Source organism: Cherax quadricarinatus, chromosome 26, assembly GCF_038502225.1.
Source record: "Cherax quadricarinatus isolate ZL_2023a chromosome 26, ASM3850222v1, whole genome shotgun sequence".
Taxonomy (NCBI): domain Eukaryota; kingdom Metazoa; phylum Arthropoda; class Malacostraca; order Decapoda; family Parastacidae; genus Cherax; species Cherax quadricarinatus.
In genome coordinates this window covers 40285227-40305226 of record NC_091317.1, presented here as the reverse complement: position 1 = coordinate 40305226, position 20000 = coordinate 40285227, and positions in this window count along the sequence as shown.

The window sequence follows — 20000 nt, the reverse complement described above, 5'->3', positions numbered from 1 at the left end:
AATCACAATACACAAATAACAATCACAATACACAAATAACAATCACAATACACAAATAACAATCACAATACACAAATAACAATCACAATACACAAATAACAATCACAATACACAAATAACAATCACAATACACAAATAACAATCACAATACACAAATAACAATCACAATAAACAAATAACAATCACAATACACAAATAACAATCACAATACACAAATAACAATCACAATACACAAATAATCACAATACACAAATAACAATCACAATACACAAATAACAATCACAATACACAAATAACAATCACAATACACAAATAACAATCACAATACACAAATAACAATCACAATACACAAATAACAATCACAATACACAAATAACAATCACAATACACAAATAACAATCGTCGTGGCGGTTTTTCGTCTCTCTTCAAAACAATCACAATACATAAATAACCGATCACAATACACAAATAACAATCACAATACACAAATAACAATCACAATACACAAATAACAATCACAATACACAAATAACAATCACAATACACAAATAACAATCACAATACACAAATAACAATCGTCACCGAAGTTTAAAATTTTCCATTGACTATTTTCTCCACTATCGTAATTATTTTACAGTATATGGGGAGCCCAAGACTTGTCTTGTTCTCCAAGTGCCACTCCAAAATAAGCAAGATAAGCTTGTTTTGCAAAATTTGTGACTTTTTCTTTGTTTTTGCAAAGAGTATTCAGGCAGGACTATAAAGAGACCTGGACAGACTGGACACCTGGTCCAGCAACTGGCTTCTCGAATTTAACCCCGCCAAATGCAAAGTCATGAAGATCGGGGAAGGGCAAAGAAGACCGCAGACAGAGTATAGGCTAGGTGGACAAAGACTGCAATCCTCGCTCAAAGAGAAAGGTCTTGGGGTGGTCATAACACCGAGCATGTCTCCGGAGGCACACATCAACCAGATAACTGCTGCAGCATATGGGCGCCTGGCAAACCTGAGATTAGGATTCCGATACCTTAGTAAGGAATCTTTCAAGACACTGTACACTCTGTACGTCAGGCCCATACTGGAGTATGCAGCACCAGTTTGGAACCAACACCTGGTCAAGCACGTCAAGATATTAGAGAAAGTGGAAAGGTTTGCGACAAGGTTAGTTCCAGAGCTCAGGGGAATGTCCTACGATGAAAGGTTGAGTGAAATCGGGCTGACTTCACTGGAGGACAGGAGGGTTAGGGAAGACATGATAACGACATACAAAATACTGCGTGGAATAGACAAAGTGGACAGAGACAAGATGTTCCAGAGAGGGGACACAGAAACAAGAGGTCACACTTGGAAGTTGAAGACTCAGATGAGTCGAAGGGATGTTAGGAAGTATTTCTTCAGTCATAGAGTTGTCAGGAAGTGGAATAATCTAGCAAGTGATGCAGTGGAGGCAGGAACCATACATAGCTTTAAGACGAGGTATGATAAAGTTCACGGAGCAGGGAGAAAGAGGACCTAGTAGCGATCAGTGAAGAGGCGGGGCCAGGAGCCAAGTCTCTACCCCTGCAACCACAATTAGGTGAGTACAAATGTAGCGAAATGCACCGGAATTGTTTAAGCAGACTCTTCGTGAAGACCTCATGTTTTCTAAGAGTTAATAACAAAATGAAGGTTACAATATGGTCACGTGGTTATTACTGATAAAACTGCTTTCGTTAAATATTAAATTACTTAAAAATAAAATTGTAATCGTTATTAAAAAATATCTGTATATATACATTGTGACTACATATACATATACATATTGTCACTACATATACATATACACATTGTCACTACATATACATATACACATTGTCACTACATATACATATACACATTGTCACTACATATACATATACACATTGTCACTACATATACATATACACATTGTCACTACATATACATATACACATTGTCACTACATATACATATACACATTGTCACTACATATACATATACATATTGTCACTACATATACATATACACATTGTCACTACATATACATATACACATTGTCACTACATATACATATACACATTGTCACTACATATACATATACACATTGTCACTACATATACATATACATATTGTCACTACATATACATATACACATTGCCACTACATATGCATATACACATTGCCACTACATATACATATACACATTGTCACTACATATACATATACACATTGCCACTACATATACATATACACATTGTCACTACATATACATATACATATTGTCACTACATATACATATACACATTGTCACTACATATACATATACACATTGTCACTACATATACATATACACATTGTCACTACATATACATATACACATTGTCACTACATATACATATACACATTGTCACTACATATACATATACATATTGTCACTACATATACATATACACATTGTCACTACATATACATATACACATTGTCACTACATATACATATACACATTGTCACTACATATACATATACACATTGTCACTACATATACATATACACATTGTCACTACATATACATATACATATTGTCACTACATATACATATACACATTGTCACTACATATACATATACACATTGTCACTACATATACATATACACATTGTCACTACATATACATATACACATTGTCACTACATATACATATACACATTGTCACTACATATATATATATACACATTGTCACTACATATACATATACATATACACTCGTTATGCTAAGTACCCTGTTAACTGAGGGTAGGTACACAGTATCTCACAAACTAGAGTTAGTTTGGGAAACCTACTGCCATTTTCGAATTCATCAACTCCAAAATAGCCTAATTATGCTCAAATATCGTTGGCAACCAATTTTTTTATTGATCAGTGATCTCACAATGTGTCTTAGTCTCCGGCTTAAATAATGTGGTTTCAGTTCTTTTCATAAGCGTTTCCTACAGACTTCCTGTGCCCAGTGACCTGGTGGCTAAAGTTCTCGCTTCACACGGCGAGGGTCTGGGTTCGATTCTCAGTGAGAGTAGAAATACTGAGCGTCTTTCTTTACACCGGTTTTCCTGGGTGTTAGTCGACTGGTGTGGGTCGCATCCTGGGACAAAACTGACCTAATTTGCCCAAAATGCTCTACATAACAAGCGGCTTTCTATATAGTAGCATGTCATTGATATCAGCTAGGACTGTACATCATGTACATGTACTTGCAGAAATAAAGATATTTATTTATTTATTTTAATCATCCAGCTGTGGTGATACCCTGCGACTCTCGTCAGTGCTACAACAACTGTTGTTCTGTAAGGCTATTCTGCCAGCATGTTCTGTGAGTGAATGTGGTTCGCCAAATTCTTCCCTTTAGTTCATAAATACTGCTGAAATTCATGATGGCTGTTACACATAAGAAGCATGCCAATATTGCAGATCTTACAAAACATGTTGATTTGAGTATCAGACAGATCGCCGAAAATTTGAGCGTAGCAAAATCAACTGTTGTTTGGATTCTGAATGGAGCTGGTGATTGTAGAGTGCTGCATCGAGGAAGATGTGAAAAAAAAACACAAGACAACACTTCACGATGGCAAAGGTATCATAAAGAACAGCGAGAAGGATCCCAAGAAAACCAGGAAAGATCTACAGAGAGATTTGGCTTCAGCTGGCATGAATGTTGATTCTTTAACTGTTCGACGAAGGTTCCTTGAAATTGACAGAACTGCCAGAAAGCCGGTAAAGAAACAATTATTGACTGCTGCTACGAAAACAAAACGGCAGCAGGTGACACTTGATTATAAGGGATGAATGACAAATGAATAGAGTAAAGATATATTTTCATATGAGGCTCATTTTGAAGTGGTAGTGAGACAGATCAAAGGTGAACCTCATCGGAATGGACACATTCAACAAGCGCCAAAACTCCCACCTAGAAGATATTATGGGGTAGTTTTTCTACTAAAGACCCTAGACGACTTGAGGGAGCGATAAGCAGTGACAAACACAAGGTAATCCTGCTTCCCATTATGGATAGAAATTTTCCTGCTGGAGAAGGCATTTTCCATCAGGATCTTGTTCCATGCCACACTTTCAGAAAAATGCTGACATTCTTCTTAGATATTAGGCTAAGCATTCCAAAGTGGCCTGGAAACTTTCTTGACCTCAACCAAATTGAGAATCTGTTGCCAATAAACAAACGTAGGATCGCAAAAAGGACTGTTTAACTGTGGAGACGCTAATTGCTGCTGCTATTAGGACTTGGTGCCACGACGAAGAACTTGTCAAAATGTGTACAGCATTGATTGAGTCAAAGCGTGTAGTAATGCTTTTAAAAGCAAGAGTAGTCATGTCACTTATTAAATGAATTGTCTGCCATATCATTATTGTGTATTTTTCAAATAAACATTAATTTTTCCAATAAATGTCTTTTTCATCATTGTTCCTATTAACATACATACTACAGTAAACAGGTGATATCACAATTTGCAAAACTACCATTGCGAAAAAACTGAACTATGATAAATGCAGTGATAATTTTAAACGAAACTGATTACCAAGGAAAAATGAATAATCTCTTATATGATATTGACACTTATTCCACATTTAGAAAGAATCTCTTAGATTCAGTTAACAGTAACTTTAATAAAGCAATAAAACGACTACTGAAAGGCAAAGATGAACTAGTTAAAAAATTTATGACCATTAATCCATCTTTACCGTATATTTGTGGATTAATAAAAGCACACAAACCAGGTAATCTAGCCATTATTAGCTCCACAGGTTCAGTTTCCTATAAATTATCCAAATGGCTATTAGATATGTTGAGCCCAAATGTTGGAGAAATTTCTAACTTTAGCGTTAAAAATCAAATTTATTTAATTAATAAATTAAGCACTGTAAATAACTAAAATGACACTATGTTTAATTCTGATGTCACTTCTTTGTTTACAAAGTTCCAGTTGATGATTTATTAAGTTTCATATCCGAAGAGCTTGTTAATTACGATATACCTACAGTCACTGAGCTTATTAAACCATGTATTATTGATGCAAATTTGTGTTTAATGACGAGTTTTACACTCAGAAAATTCTCTCTCACCTATCTAATATTTTGTAAATGGAACATTTTGCAACAAGATTGCTTAACAAAATTCTTCCCAACAGAGCTAAGTGGTACAGATCTGTTGATGATGTTTTATGTCAATGGCTGAGAATATAGGTATAATACATTTCCTTGCTCAATTATATAGCCTAGCTCATTTCATAAATTTTACTGTTGAGGTTGAAGAAACTAAATCCTTGCGTTTTTTAAATGTTTTAATTATTAAGGGAACCATGATTTTAAATTCAAAATAAACAGAAAACCGACGAGTAACTGTTCTTGTGTGCACTAATATTCGTAACATCATGATAAAGTTAAACTTTCTACATTATTATCCATATTTTGAGAGCTTCATGCATGTGTAGTCCAAAATTCATAGATGAAGAAATCTTGAAGACCTCAGACGTGGGCGTGGCTGACAGACGTTTGCCAAGGCAAGGTGTGACCATATAATTGGTTAAATTAGGTCTCCCCAGAGACCTCACAAGCCCAGCTGAACTACATCACAAAATAGCTAATGATCTAAAATACCCATAACACAAAATTGATAAATCATTTAACATTGTTAGAGATACTTTTTTACAACTCAAAAAATGACAGTTATATTCAATAAGAATATGTTGATTCTCCCTTACCACAATAAAACATTCTTGATATTTCTTCTCTGTTTGAAAATTTTAAAATCAAAGTTCTATTTAAGAATCATGATACAGTAAAAAATACTTCTGTTTAAAAATTCCCCGAAAAATGCTGACGGCTGTGTGTACAAGATTCTTTGTGAAAAAAAGCAATAACGTTTATTATGATCAAACTGGGAAAAGTCTTGAACTAAGATGACAACAACAGAAATATAATATTAGAACTGGACAAGTGTCTGATGCTCTATTTATTTATGAGAGCGATTTTAACCATCCAGTTGATTTTCAAAAACTGAGAAAGTTGTAGGAAGCGGTCAAAGTTTGAGAGAAATAAAACTGAGTTAGGTTTATAAAAAGTAGTATTAGTTTAGGATTATACAAGTTAGATTCATTTATAATAAATAAAATTTGGAAAAGTTTAGGCTATGTTTGACAAATCCTTGATCATCTCACCCGCATCATCATGAAGGGAAGTGTGAGGTGTCTGGTGTTGACCATCAGGAGTTATCTTGACCATATCAGCTGCGCTATTAGTTTTACAGTTCCTTGATAATGTGAGAAATCACGAAAGTGCTTGGAAGGTTATTATTTTTCAAGAGCAAGCGAAAATTTGTGTATGCAATAATCTCGAAAAAATCATTCAGAACCTTACGAAAAATATATATTTCATTGTGTTTGTTTATTATTAAATTATTGTAAACTTATCTAAAATATATTTAGTTTAAACACATAACAGAAAATTAATAATTAACAATTTTGTACGAAAAGAACTTTAGAAAACTTACCTAACCTTATTATAAAAAGCGTAATTTAATTTAGCCTAATCCAACTAAACATATTTTAGATAACTTTACAGTAATTTAATAATAAACAAACGTAATGAAATATATTTTTTAATTTGGTTCAGAATGATTTTTGCGAAATTATTGCATACACAAATTTCCGCTTGCCTTATTCAGCAAGAGCATTGTTATTTAAGCCAAAATAGCACGTTTTACCTATTAGGCACAACACACACACACACACACACACACACACACACACACACACACACACACACACACACACACACACACACACACACACACACACACACACACACACACAAACACACACACACACGAAGAGTGAGGAAGGAAGATAGAAGAGCTTGGCAAGATAATGGAGGAGAGGATAGCTGAAGACTGCAGGAATTGGGAGCTACAAGTTTTAGCAGCAGAAGCTAGGATACAGTGCTTAGAAGAGAAACAAAAAACCTAAAACAGATTAGAGAGACAATTGATAATTCAGATGCGACATCAGGAAATTCTGTCAGGCACAGACAAGGGGACGGTAAGAAACAAAGGAGATATGCCATACGCAAAGTCCCTATCAGACCTACATGGGGCCAGGGAAAAGATGAGGAGCACACTAAGATCAAATGACAGGTCTGAAGACAATGAAAGTATGTTGTATGCAGAGACTCTAACAGCCAACTGCAGTAGCAAGGAACAGCTGATCATGAAAGACAGTTCACTGAGCATAAAAGTTTCACCAAGGACAGGGATTGAAGGCAAGAACATTTCAATGGAAGGAACTAAAACACCTAAGAGGATGCAAATGGAGACTCAGTGGGAGGAGGAAAGAGAGAGGTCAGTTTTTGTCTACGGGCTCCAAGAAGCCAAAGGGGACAACTTTGAAGAAATAAAACAGGAGGAGGAAAAAAATGATTGAAGGCATCATGAAAACAATAGGTGAGGGCGATATGACTCGGGTGACAAATTTTCGGAGAATTGGGTGGTTTGCGAGTGGAAGGAAAAGGCCTGTCAAAGTAATTTTCAAGGAAGAATCAGCTCGAACCAGGATCCTGCAAGAGAAAGCGCGACAGAACACAAGAAGAAAGGATAACACTGAAAGACAGGGGACAGAGATGCAAGGAGGAAAGAGAGGCAATGATGACGATGGGCAGGACCCAGACACAGGAGGAAGGGCAAACACACCCCACAGAAACTCCTGCAGAAGGACTCCAACTGTGACAGTCCCAACGCAACTGAGCAATCTAAATCAGAACCCACACACTGTTCCCTCTGCCACCAACCACCACATCACAAACCTCACCCCAACAGCTGCCCCCCTATGGACATTCTGACCCCACCCCTCTCATCAAAAACCCCACCCACACCACAGCCCCTCATAGGTCCCCACCAAGGCTCTCACTCCCCCAACCCCAATATTCTCCCAGGACCACAGTGATAGAAAAGAAGCTGAAGGTTTGGTACACAAACGCGAACGGAATAACGAATAAATATGAGGAGTGGCACGAAAGAATCAGCGAGAAATCCCCAGACATCATAGCAGTCACAGAAACGAAACTCGCCGAGACAATAACAGATGCAATCTTCCCACCGGGATATCAGATCCTGAGGAAAGATAGAAGGAGTAGAGGGGGAGGAGGGGTTGCACTGCTCATAAAAAAACGATGGGGATTTGAGGAAATGGAAGGCATGGACATGATTGGAGAAAGGGACTATATAGTAGAGAACATAAAGTAGTCATTGGAGTGATGTACAACCCACTACAGAACTGCAGGAGGCCAAGAGAGGAGTATGAAGAAAACAACAGAGCGATGGTAGACACACTGGCTGAGGTGGCAAGAAAAGCTCACTCAAGCAGAGCAAAGTTTCTGGTAATGGGTGATTTCAACCACAGGGAGATCGACTGGGAAAACCTGGAGCCACATGGGGGTCCTGAAACATGGAGAGCCAAGATGATGGATGTGGTACTTGAAAACCTCATGCATCAACATGTCAGAGACACTACCAGAGAGAGAGAGGAGGATGAGCCAGCAAGACTGGATCTTGTGTTCACCCTGAGCAGTTCAGACATTGAGGACATCAATTACGAGAGGCCCCTTGGAGCAAGCGATCACTTGGTTCTGAGTTTTGATTATATAGTAGAGCTACAAGTGGAGAAGGTAACAGGAATTGAAAGGGAAAAGCCAAACTATAAAATGGGGGACTACACAGGTATGAGGAACTTCCTGCAGGAGGTTCAGTGGGACAGAGAACTGGTAGGAAAATCAGTAAACGAGATGATGGAATATGTAACATCAAAGTGCACGGAGGGAGAGGAAAGGTTAGTTCCCAAGGGAAATAGAAATAATAGGAAGACCAAAGCGAGTCCTTGGTTTACCCGAAGGTGTAGGGAGGCAAAAACTAAGTGCACCAGAGAATGGAAAAGGTACAGGAGGCAAAGGACCCAGGAAAATAAGGAGATTAGTAGAAGAGCCAGAAACGAGTATGCACAGATAAGGAGGGAGGCCCAGCGACAGTAGGAGAACGACATAGCATCGAAAATCAAGTCTGACTCGAAACTGCTGTATAGCCACATTAGGAGGAAGACAACAGTCAATGACCAGGTGATAAGGCTGAGGAAAGAAGGTGGAGAACTCACAAGAAACGATCAAGAAGTAAGTGAGGAGTTCAATATGAGATTTAAGAAAGTATTTACAGTGGAGACAGGAAGGCCTCTGGGGGGACAGAACAGAGAGGGACACCAGCAAGGAATATACCAACAAGTGTTGGATGACATACATACAAATGAGGAGGAGGTGAAGAAGCTGCTAAGGGACATCGATACCTCACAGGCAATGGGACCGGACACCATCTCCCTGTGGGTCCTCAGAGAGGGAGCGGATATGCTGTGTGTGCCACTTACCTCAATCTTCAACACATCCCTGGAAACTGGGCAACTACCTGAGGTATGCAAGATGGCAAATGTAGTTCCCATTTTTATAAAAGGAGACAGAAAAGAGGCACTAAACTATAGACCTGTGTCACTGACGTGTATAGTATCCAAAGTTATGGAAAAGATTATTAGGAGGAGAGTGGTGGAGCACCTGGAACGGAACAAGAGAATAAACGCCAACAATCACAGATTCATGGAAGGCAAATCCTGTGTCACAAACCTTCTGGAGTTTTATGATAAAGTAACACAAGTAAGATACCAGAGACAGAGGTGGGTTGATTGCATCTTCTTGGACTGCAAGAGGGCCTTTGACACAGTTCCTCACAAGAGATTAGTGCAGAAGCTAGAGGATCAGGCGCATATAACAGGAAGGACACTTCAATGGATCAGAGAATACCTGAAAGGGAGGCAAAAACTAGTCATGGTACGTGATGAGGTATCACAGTGGGCACCTGTGACGAACGGGGACCCACAGGGGTCGGTCCTAGGACCAGTGCTATTTTTGGTATATGTGAACGACATGATAGAAGGGTTAGACTCAGAAGTGTCCCTGTTCGCAGATGATGTGTAGTTAATGAGGAGAATTAAATCAGATAAGGATCAGGCAGGACTTCAAAGAGACCTGGACAGACTGGACACCTGGTCCAGCAACTGGCTTCTCGAATTTAACCCCGCCAAATGCAAAGCCATGAAGATCGGGGAAGGGCACAGAAGACCGCAGACGGAGTATAGGCTAGGCTAGGTGGCCAAAGACTGCAAACCTCGCTCAAGGAGAAAAATCTTGTGGTGAGTACAACACCTGAGAACAGCGTTCCGATACCTTAGTAAGGAATCGTTCAAGACACTGTACACCGTGTACGTCAGGCCCACACTGGAGTATGCAGCACCTGTTTGGAACCCGCACTTGATCAAGCACGTCAAGAAATTAGAGAAAGTGCAAAGGTTTGCGACAACGTTAGTTCCAGAGCTAAGGGGAATGTCCTATGAAGAAAGGTTAAGAGAAATCGGCCTGACGACACTGGAGGACAGGAGGGTCAGGGAAGACATGATAACGACATATAATATACTGCGCGAAATAGACAAGGTGGACAAAGACAGGATGTTCCAGGGAGGGGACAAAGAAACAAGAGGTCACAATTGGAAGTTGAAGACTCAGATGAGTCAAAGGGATGCCAGGAAGTATTTCTTCAGTCATAGAGTTGTCAGGCAGTGGAATAGCCTAGAAAGTGACATAGTGGAGGCAGGAACCATACATAGTTTTAAGACGAGGTTTGATAAAGCTCATGGGGCAGGGAGAGAGAGGACCCAGTAGCAACTAGTGAAGAGGTGGGGCCAGGAGCTAGGACTCGACCCCTTCAACCACAAATAGGTGAGTACAAATAGGTGAGTGTACACACACACACACACACACACACATATATATATATATATATATATATATATATATATATATATTTTTATTATCACACTGGCCGATTCCCACCAAGGCAGGGTGGCCCGAAAAAGAAAAACTTTCACCATCATTCACTCCATCACTGTCTTGCCAGAAGGGTGCTTTACACTACAGTTTTTAAACTGCAACATTAACACCCCTCCTTCAGAGTGCAGGCACTGTACTTCCCATCTCCAGGACTCAAGTCCGGCCTGCCGGTTTCCCTGAATCCCTTCATAAATGTTACTTTGCTCACACTCCAACAGCACGTCAAGTATTAAAAACCATTTGTCTCCATTCACTCCTATCAAACACGCTCACGCATGCCTGCTGGAAGTCCAAGCCCCTCGCACACAAAACCTCCTTTACCCCCTCCCTCCAACCCTTCCTAGGCCGACCCCTACCCCGCCTTCCTTCCACTACAGACTGATACACTCTTGAAGTTATTCTGTTTCGCTCCATTCTCTCTACATGTCCGAACCACCTCAACAACCCTTCCTCAGCCCTCTGGACAACAGTTTTGGTAATCCCGCACCTCCTCCTAACTTCCAAACTACGAATTCTCTGCATTATATTCACACCATACATTGCCCTCAGACATGACATCTCCACTGCCTCCAGCCTTCTCCTCGCTGCAACATTCATCACCCATGCTTCACACCCATATAAGAGCGTTGGTAAAACTATACTCTCATACATTCCCCTCTTTGCCTCCAAGGACAAAGTTCTTTGTCTCCACAGACTCCTAAGTGCACCACTCACTCTTTTTCCCTCATCAATTCTATGATTCACCTCATCTTTCATAGACCCATCCGCTGACACGTCCACTCCCAAATATCTGAATACGTTCACCTTCTCCATACTCTCTCCCTCCAATCTGATATTCAATCTTTCATCACCTAATCTTTTTGTTATCCTCATAACCTTACTCTTTCCTGTATTCACCTTTAATTTTCTTCTTTTGCACACCCTACCAAATTCATCCACCAATCTCTGCAGCTTCTCTTCAGAATCTCCCAAGAGCACAGTGTCATCAGCAAAGAGCAGCTGTGACAACTCCCACCCTGTGTGTGATTCTTTATCTTTTAACTCCACGCCTCTTGCCAAGACCCTCGCATTTACTTCTCTTACAACCCCATCTATAAATATATTAAACAACCACGGTGACATCACACATCCTTGTCTAAGGCCTACTTTTACTGGGAATATATATATATATATATATATATATATATATATATATATATATATATATATATATATTTGTGTGTGTGTGTGTGTGTGTGTGTGTGTGTGTGTGTGTGTGTGTGTGTGTGTGTGTGTGTGTGTGTGTGTGTGTGTGTGTGTGTGTGTGTGTGTGTGTGTCTGTCTGTCTGTGTGTGTGTGTTAGTTACCGTTTTGTCCTAGGCACATGTCGATTAGACACTAACCCTGTTGTATATGCGTGCTTGTATGTGTGTGTGTGTGTGTGTGTGTGTGTGTGTGTGTGTGTGTGTGTGTGTGTGTGTGTGTGTGTGTGTGTGTGTGTGTGTGTGTGAGTGTGTGTCGTGCCAAATAGGCAGAACTTGCGATCTTGGCTTAAATAGCAACGCTCATCTTGCCATATAGGACAAGCAAAAATTTGTGTATGCAATAATTTCGCCAAAACCATTCTGAACCTAACGAAAAAAAATATTTTTCACTGTGTTTGTTTAGTATTAAATTACTGTAAACAAATCTAAAATATATTTAGTTAGGTTAGGCTAAAATAAATTGTTCTTGTTATATTAAGGTTAGGTAAGTTTTCTAAGATTCTTTTTTTTGCAAAATTAAATTTTTTTACATTATCACTAATTAAAAAATAAATCTTTAAACGTATAAGAGAAAATTTTAGAAATGATTTAATTTTAAATGAGTTCTTGCTAATTGAACAGTTTTACATATTCGGCACGACATATATATATATATATATATATATATATATATATATATATATATATATATATATATATATATATATATATATATATATATATATATATATATATATATATATATATGCAAAAAGATCACAGTAAACAGGTGATTTCAGAATATGCAAAACAACCACTGTGAAGAAATAGAGAAATTCCAAGCGCTTTCGTGACTACTCACATTATCAAGGAACAATAAAAGTAATGATCGAACGAACGAACAAGTTCAGGTAAGATCCCAAATGGGATGAGCGGGGAAGACGGGACAGACGAAGAATAGCTCAGGAGAGGAGTGTTCTTAGTCGTAGAAATAGAGCCAGGGCTTAACCCAGCAGCTAAGGCGATCGTGGGACAGATATTGATAACAGAAATTCAGGCTTTTCTGTTGGGACTCCGGTGGGGTAAACGGGAAGGATGGGACAGGCGAAGATTAGCTAAAGCGAACGTGAGTCAGAGAATGAACAGCGCAGGGTACCTGTCAGTGAATCCAAGGTTATTTGTAAATAGGGATAGGAGCAGGATCATACAAGGAGTAGAAAAGGTTGTGTTGGTTTGCGGGTCTGCGAATGTCTTCGTCAAGGAGAGAGGTCCAGTAGTCATGTCGTGTCTCAAGTTTGTCTATCTGTCTGTCACTGAGCGTCTTCCAGTACAGATTCAGCGCAGGGATGTCTAATTGGGCATGGAGAGACTCGCTTGTGGCGAAGTCCTCCCATCTGACATCAAGCACCCAGCGCAGCGCCTTGTTCTGGACACACTGCAGTTTAAGTAAGTTCGTTTTAGCTGCAAGAGAGAGGGCTAGTGAAAAGTAAGTTATCAGAAGACGTATTAGGGATTTGTAGAGGTGTAGTTTGGTGCGTTGGGAGGCATGCTGCAGCTTGTAGAGGCCCGCAAGGGCCTAACTAGTTATTGCATGCCTTGAGTGAATGTGTCCGTGTAAGCGAAGAAGGTAGTCAAGATTAACGCCAAGGACAGTGACAGATTGTGTGATGGGGATGTAAGCGCGGCGGGTGTCAGCAGTTCTGAACTCGACAGGTAATGGAGGATCACGTTTCCTATAGTTAAAATATGTAATGCTGGATTTAGCTGCATTGGAACAAAGTAATGCATCAACGGAAGGCATATAAAGGGTCTAGACCACACCTCACTATCACATCCCAAAACAAAGCAACACCTGACGCGTGACTCATAAGAAAGGGAACACTGCAGCAGGTCTGCTGGCCCAACTAGATAGGTCCTTCACACAACCCACTAACAAACTATTCTACTCAAGAATTAAGAATTTTAAAATTTATTATTTGTCCAATGTATTATTAAATTCTTCCCAAATTCTATTAATTATAAATGGATCTAATTTATATAAACCAAAGGAAATATTCATATTATTGTCAAAACTGCTTTTTATGAAACAAGATTCAATTATATTCCTGTCGACCATGGACTTGCTTGATACTACTTTCTCAACTTTTTGAAAATCAATTGGATGGTTATAATCTCTCACATGAATAAATAGAGCATTGGAATCTTGTCCAGTTCTAATGCTATATTTATGTTGTTTTAATCTTAGTTCGAGATTTTTACCAGTTTGACCGTAATAAACTTTATCGCAAATTTTACAAGGAATCTTATAGACACATCCATCAGCATTTTGGGGGGAATTCTTTATCAAAAGTTTTTTTTACTGTATCAAGATTTTTAAATACAACTTTAATATTAAAAGTCTTAAGAAGAGAAGGCATATCTACCAAGTTTTCATGGTAAAGGAGAACCAACATATTTTTTTAGTTGAATAAGGCTGGTTGTCCCTTTTTGGATTGTAAAAAGTATTTCTAGCAATTTTAAAAGATTTATCAATTACGTTTCTTGGGTATTTCAAATCTTTAGCTATTTCATAAATTTTGGATATTTCCTCATCTATGAACTCTGGACTACAAATGAGTAAAGCTCTCAAAAACATTGATGAGAAAACAGACAGTTTGACTCTATCTTGATGCGAGGAATAATAGTGGACATAGGAGCAGTTATTTGTAGGTTTTCTGTAAATTTTAAATTTGAATTCATTATTACTCTTAATAATTAAAACATCTAGAAAAGGCAATGAGTTATTTTCTTCAAAGTCAACAGTAAAGTTTATAGAATGGGGTAAGCTATTTAATTTGCCAAAGAAATGGTGTATATCTACATTCTTGGGCATAAGACACAAAATATATTTCGCCTGCTCTTGCGAATTTCTTGTATATATATATATATATATATATATATATATATATATATATATATATATATATATATATATATATATATATATATATATATATATATATATATATATATAGGAATTCGCGAGAGCAGGCGAAATATACACAAACACTGATCTCTGGCTGAAGGAGGCTCGAACCTACGAACCTTAGGACAAAGTACCCAGTGCCTTACCAATCTACCCACACTGGACAATAACTTGGCGTGTAGCTTGCGCTACACGCCAAGGTATATATATATATATATATATATATATATATATATATATATATATATATATATATATATATATATATATATATATATATATATATATATATATGTATATGTATATATACGTATATATATACATATATATATATATATATATATATATATATATATATATATATATATATATATATATATATATATATGTTTGTGTGTGTGTGTGTGTGTGTGTGTGTGTGTGTGTGTGTGTGTGTGTGTGTGTATTATAGTTCATATTCGTGAGTGCCATCAGGAGTCTCTTATCATTGTAGGTTGCCTCATGAAGGGAAATATTCATCATTATTCATTCAACTGCTGTCTTGTAGGAAGTGTGCTAACATTACAATTCAATTATCCATTAAGGCTCCCATCATGCAGTTACCCCTGACAGTCACCCAGCACTGTTACTCCTTACAATCGTCCTTTACCTTTGATGGATTTTAAGAGTTTTCCTGTTTCTATAGCTAGACTCTGAGCCAGACTTGTCTGGTGTTTGCCTGATCAACTAGTTCGTTACTGCCGGCGGCTCGCCGGCAGTAAGGGAGGAGGAGCTTGCTAAGTTTCTCCTTGAAGACTTCTGCACTTGTTTCAGAAGTGTTTCTGATATCTTGTAGCATAGTGTTAAACAATCTGGTTCCATGGATGTTGACACAATGCTCAGTTATTGTTCCCACGGAGCCCCTATTTTTCACTCTCGTTATTGTTCACATTCTTCAATATCTCTCACTCGAGTATGTTATGACAGTGTGCAGATTTGAGGCCAGGCTCCTCAAACACCTTGCACGTGTATATTATCATGTATCTCTCCTGTTCCTCCTCCTCTCCTGGTGTACGTAATTTAGGCTTCTGAGGCGTTCCCAGCAATCCACATCTGTTCCACCTCTGATATTTCTTCTGCCAAGAAAGGAGTCAACATCTCTGAACAGTACTCTGAGAGAACACAAGTAGTTTGAAAAGTGTCACCACTAGAACATTTACCTAAATTTGAAAATGCTCATTATCCATCCATTCATTTTCCTAGTTGTCGTGACTTTTGCCTTATTGAACACCTAGATCCTTCACATTTTCTTTCCGTTCTGTTTGGTGATCATCTTGCATTTCGTATTCAGTGTCCCTTTTGAGTTCTTCATTTTGTTCCTATCTAAGTACTTGGAACTCACACCAGTGAACGTCATGTTATTTTCCACTGCCTACTAGAAGAATTTGTTTATATTTTCTTGCAGTTTTTCGGTGTCTTTTACCTATGTGATTTTCATGATTATTTTAGAGCCATCAGCAAATGATAATAGAAAATCGTGTCAAGCTATTTTTGTTTTTATCTATGTCTGCTATGAGGATAAACAGGGAGGTGAAAGGACGTACCTTAGGCTGCTAAACTGTTTACTATTGCTGGATTTTTTGTGCTTATCATACTCTTTATGTTCTGTTTGTGAGGAAGTTGAATGTCCATTTGGCTAGTTTCCCAGTTATAATTATCGTCCCTGATTATCCCGTGCAGCCATCCATTACGGAAATACCTTAGTCTCACCTTACAGTCATCGTTTACAGTCACCTTTTACAGTCATCCCTGACAGTCACCCCATATTAGTTTTAGCATGATCCGTATAACTTTTGTAAATAAAATTGGTAACAATAATGTAAACAGTGTGATTATAAATGGTTAGTTGGCATACGGAGTTGAAAACCTATCGTCTACGCTGCAGTAACCTTTTCCACACCAGACAAGAATACTGGAATCCCTAATGTAGGGATTAAACTAAGCTTTCAGTGTATATACGGTGAAGGACATAGAACTCTCAGCATATATACGCTGAAAGACACGCAACTCTCGGTGTATATATCCCTGTGACAATTACCTTTCTTATTGACAGCAAATGTTATATAGTTACTTTATGTCCTTTCACATATTTTGTTCCATATATTTTGTTCCAGTTAATGACCTTTTTGTTCCTTTTTCCCTCATTGCTTTCAAGGTACACAGTACTGAGAAGCTGATGAATAAGACACAGGTGTAACACTTAGGTGTCTTCATCATGAAGACCTCTCGCACACCAGTGACTTTTCTTCTGACTTCAGCACAAAGCTACATAGGTGATGCACATGTGTCATGTTCATTATTCTGTTTCATTTTCACTTTGCCGTGGATGGTCATGTGTTGTATTTTGTCGTGCTGGGTTACGTGGTGTAATCTGTTGTGTCGTACTGAGATACAGAATGTGCTGATGCACAGAATGTGCTGTAGTCTTCATACTGTTTCGTGCTAAGGTACAGAATGTGCTGTAATGTTTGTGCTATGTCGTACTGAGGTACAGAATGTGTTCGTAATATTTGTATTGTGCCGTGGTGAGGTACAGAATGTGTTCGTAATATTTGTATTGTGCCGTGGTGAGGTACAGAATGTGCTGTAATGTTTGTGCTATGTCGTACTGAGGTACAGAATGTGTTGTAATGTTTGTATGTGTCATGCTTATGCACAGAATGTGTTATAATGTTTGTATTATGTAAGGGCGAAGAGCCAGGCATTTACACAGATTTTTTTTCACTGTTGACCGAGATAAATTCATTTCACAAGTAGCAACATGTCAAGATTTTTTTTTGACTGCGAAAAAATGCTTGTTGGATGCCGTCAACGATTACTGTATAAGCAGTAAGGGGTTGTTCTAGGTTCAACTGTTGTTGCATCAGCAGTAACAGGTTGTCCTGGGTTCAACTGTTGTTGCATCAGCACTAAGAGGTCGTCCTGGTGTTCAACTGTTGTTACATCAACAGTAAGAGGTCGTCCTGGATTCGACTGTTGTTGCATCAGCAGTAAGAGGTCGTCCTGGATTCAGCTGTTGTTGCATCAGCCGTAAGAGGTCGTCCTGGTGCTTAACTGCTGTTGCATCAAAAGTAAGAGGTCGTCATGGGTTCAACTGTTGGTGCATCAAAAGTAAGAGGTCATCCTGGGTTCAGCTGTTGTTACATCAAAAGTAAGAGGTCGTCTTGGGTTCAGCTGTTGTTACATCAACAGTAAGAGGTCGTCCTGGTGCTCAACTGCTGTTGCATCAAAAGTAATAGGTCGTCCTGGGTTCAACTGTTGTTGTATGAGCAGTAAGAGGTCGTCCTGGGTTCAACTGTTGTTGCATTAGCAGTAAGATGTCGTCCTGGTGTTCAACTCTTGTTGCATCAACAGTAAGAGGTCGTCATGGGTTCAACTGTTGTTGCATCAGCAGTAAGAGGTCGTCCTGGTGTTCAACTGTTGTTGCATCAGCAGTAAGAGGTCGTCATGGGTTCAACTGTTGTTGCAGCAACAGTAAGAGGTCGTCCTGGTGTTCAACTGTTGTTGTATCAGCTGTAAGAGGTTGTCCTGGGTTTAACTGTTGTTGCATCAGCAGTAAGAGGTCGTCCTGGGTTCAACTGTTGTTGCATCAGCAGTAAGAGGTCGTCCTGGGTTCAACTGTTGCTGCATCTTTAGTAACAGGTCGTCCTAGGTTCACGTATTGCTACATAACAACACCTGTCACATACAACCAGTAATTAACTGCAGTACAATGAACTTCACCCATCATATACAGCCAATAACTGATTATGGAACACTGAACAACACCTATTACATACAGCCAGTAATTAATTACAGCACAATGAATAACACCTCTCACATACAGTCAGTAATTAGTTACAGTACAATGAACAACACCTGTCACATACAGCCAGTAATTAATTACAGCACAATGAATAACACCTGCCACATACAGTCAGTAATTAATTACGGTACAATGAACAACACCTGTCACATACAGCCAGTAATTAATTACGGTACAGTGAATAACACCTGCCACATACAGTCAGCAATTAATTACGGTACAATGAACAACACCTGTCACATACAGCCAGTAATTAATTACGGCACAATGAATAACACCTGCCACATACAGTCAGTAATTAATTACGGTACCATGAACAACACCTGTCATATACAGCCAGTAATTAATTACGGAACAATGAACAACACCTGTCACATACAGACAGTAATTAATTACGGTACAATGAACAACACCTGTCACATACAGCCAGTAATTAATTACGGTACAATGAACAACACCTGTCACATACAGCCAGTAATTAATTACGGTACAATGAACAACACCTGTCTTATACAGCCAGTAATTAATTACGGTACAATGAACAACACCTGTCATATACAGCCAGTAATTAATTATGGTACAATGAACAACACCTGTCTTATACAGCCAGTAATTAATTACGGTACAATGAACAACACCTGTCATATACAGCCAGTAATTAATTACGGTACAATGAACAACACCTGTCATATACAGCCAGTAATTAATTACGGTACAATGAACAACACCTGTCACATACAGACAGTAATTAATTACAGTACAATGAACAACACCTGTCACATACAGACAGTAATTAATTACGGTACAATGAACAACACCTGTCACATACAGCCAGTAATTAATTACGGTACAATGAACAACACCTGTCACATACAGACAGTAATTAATTACGGTACAATGAACAACACCTGTCACATACAAACAGTAATTAATTACGGTACAATGAACAACACCTGTCACATACAGCCAGTAATTAATTACGGTACAATGAACAAC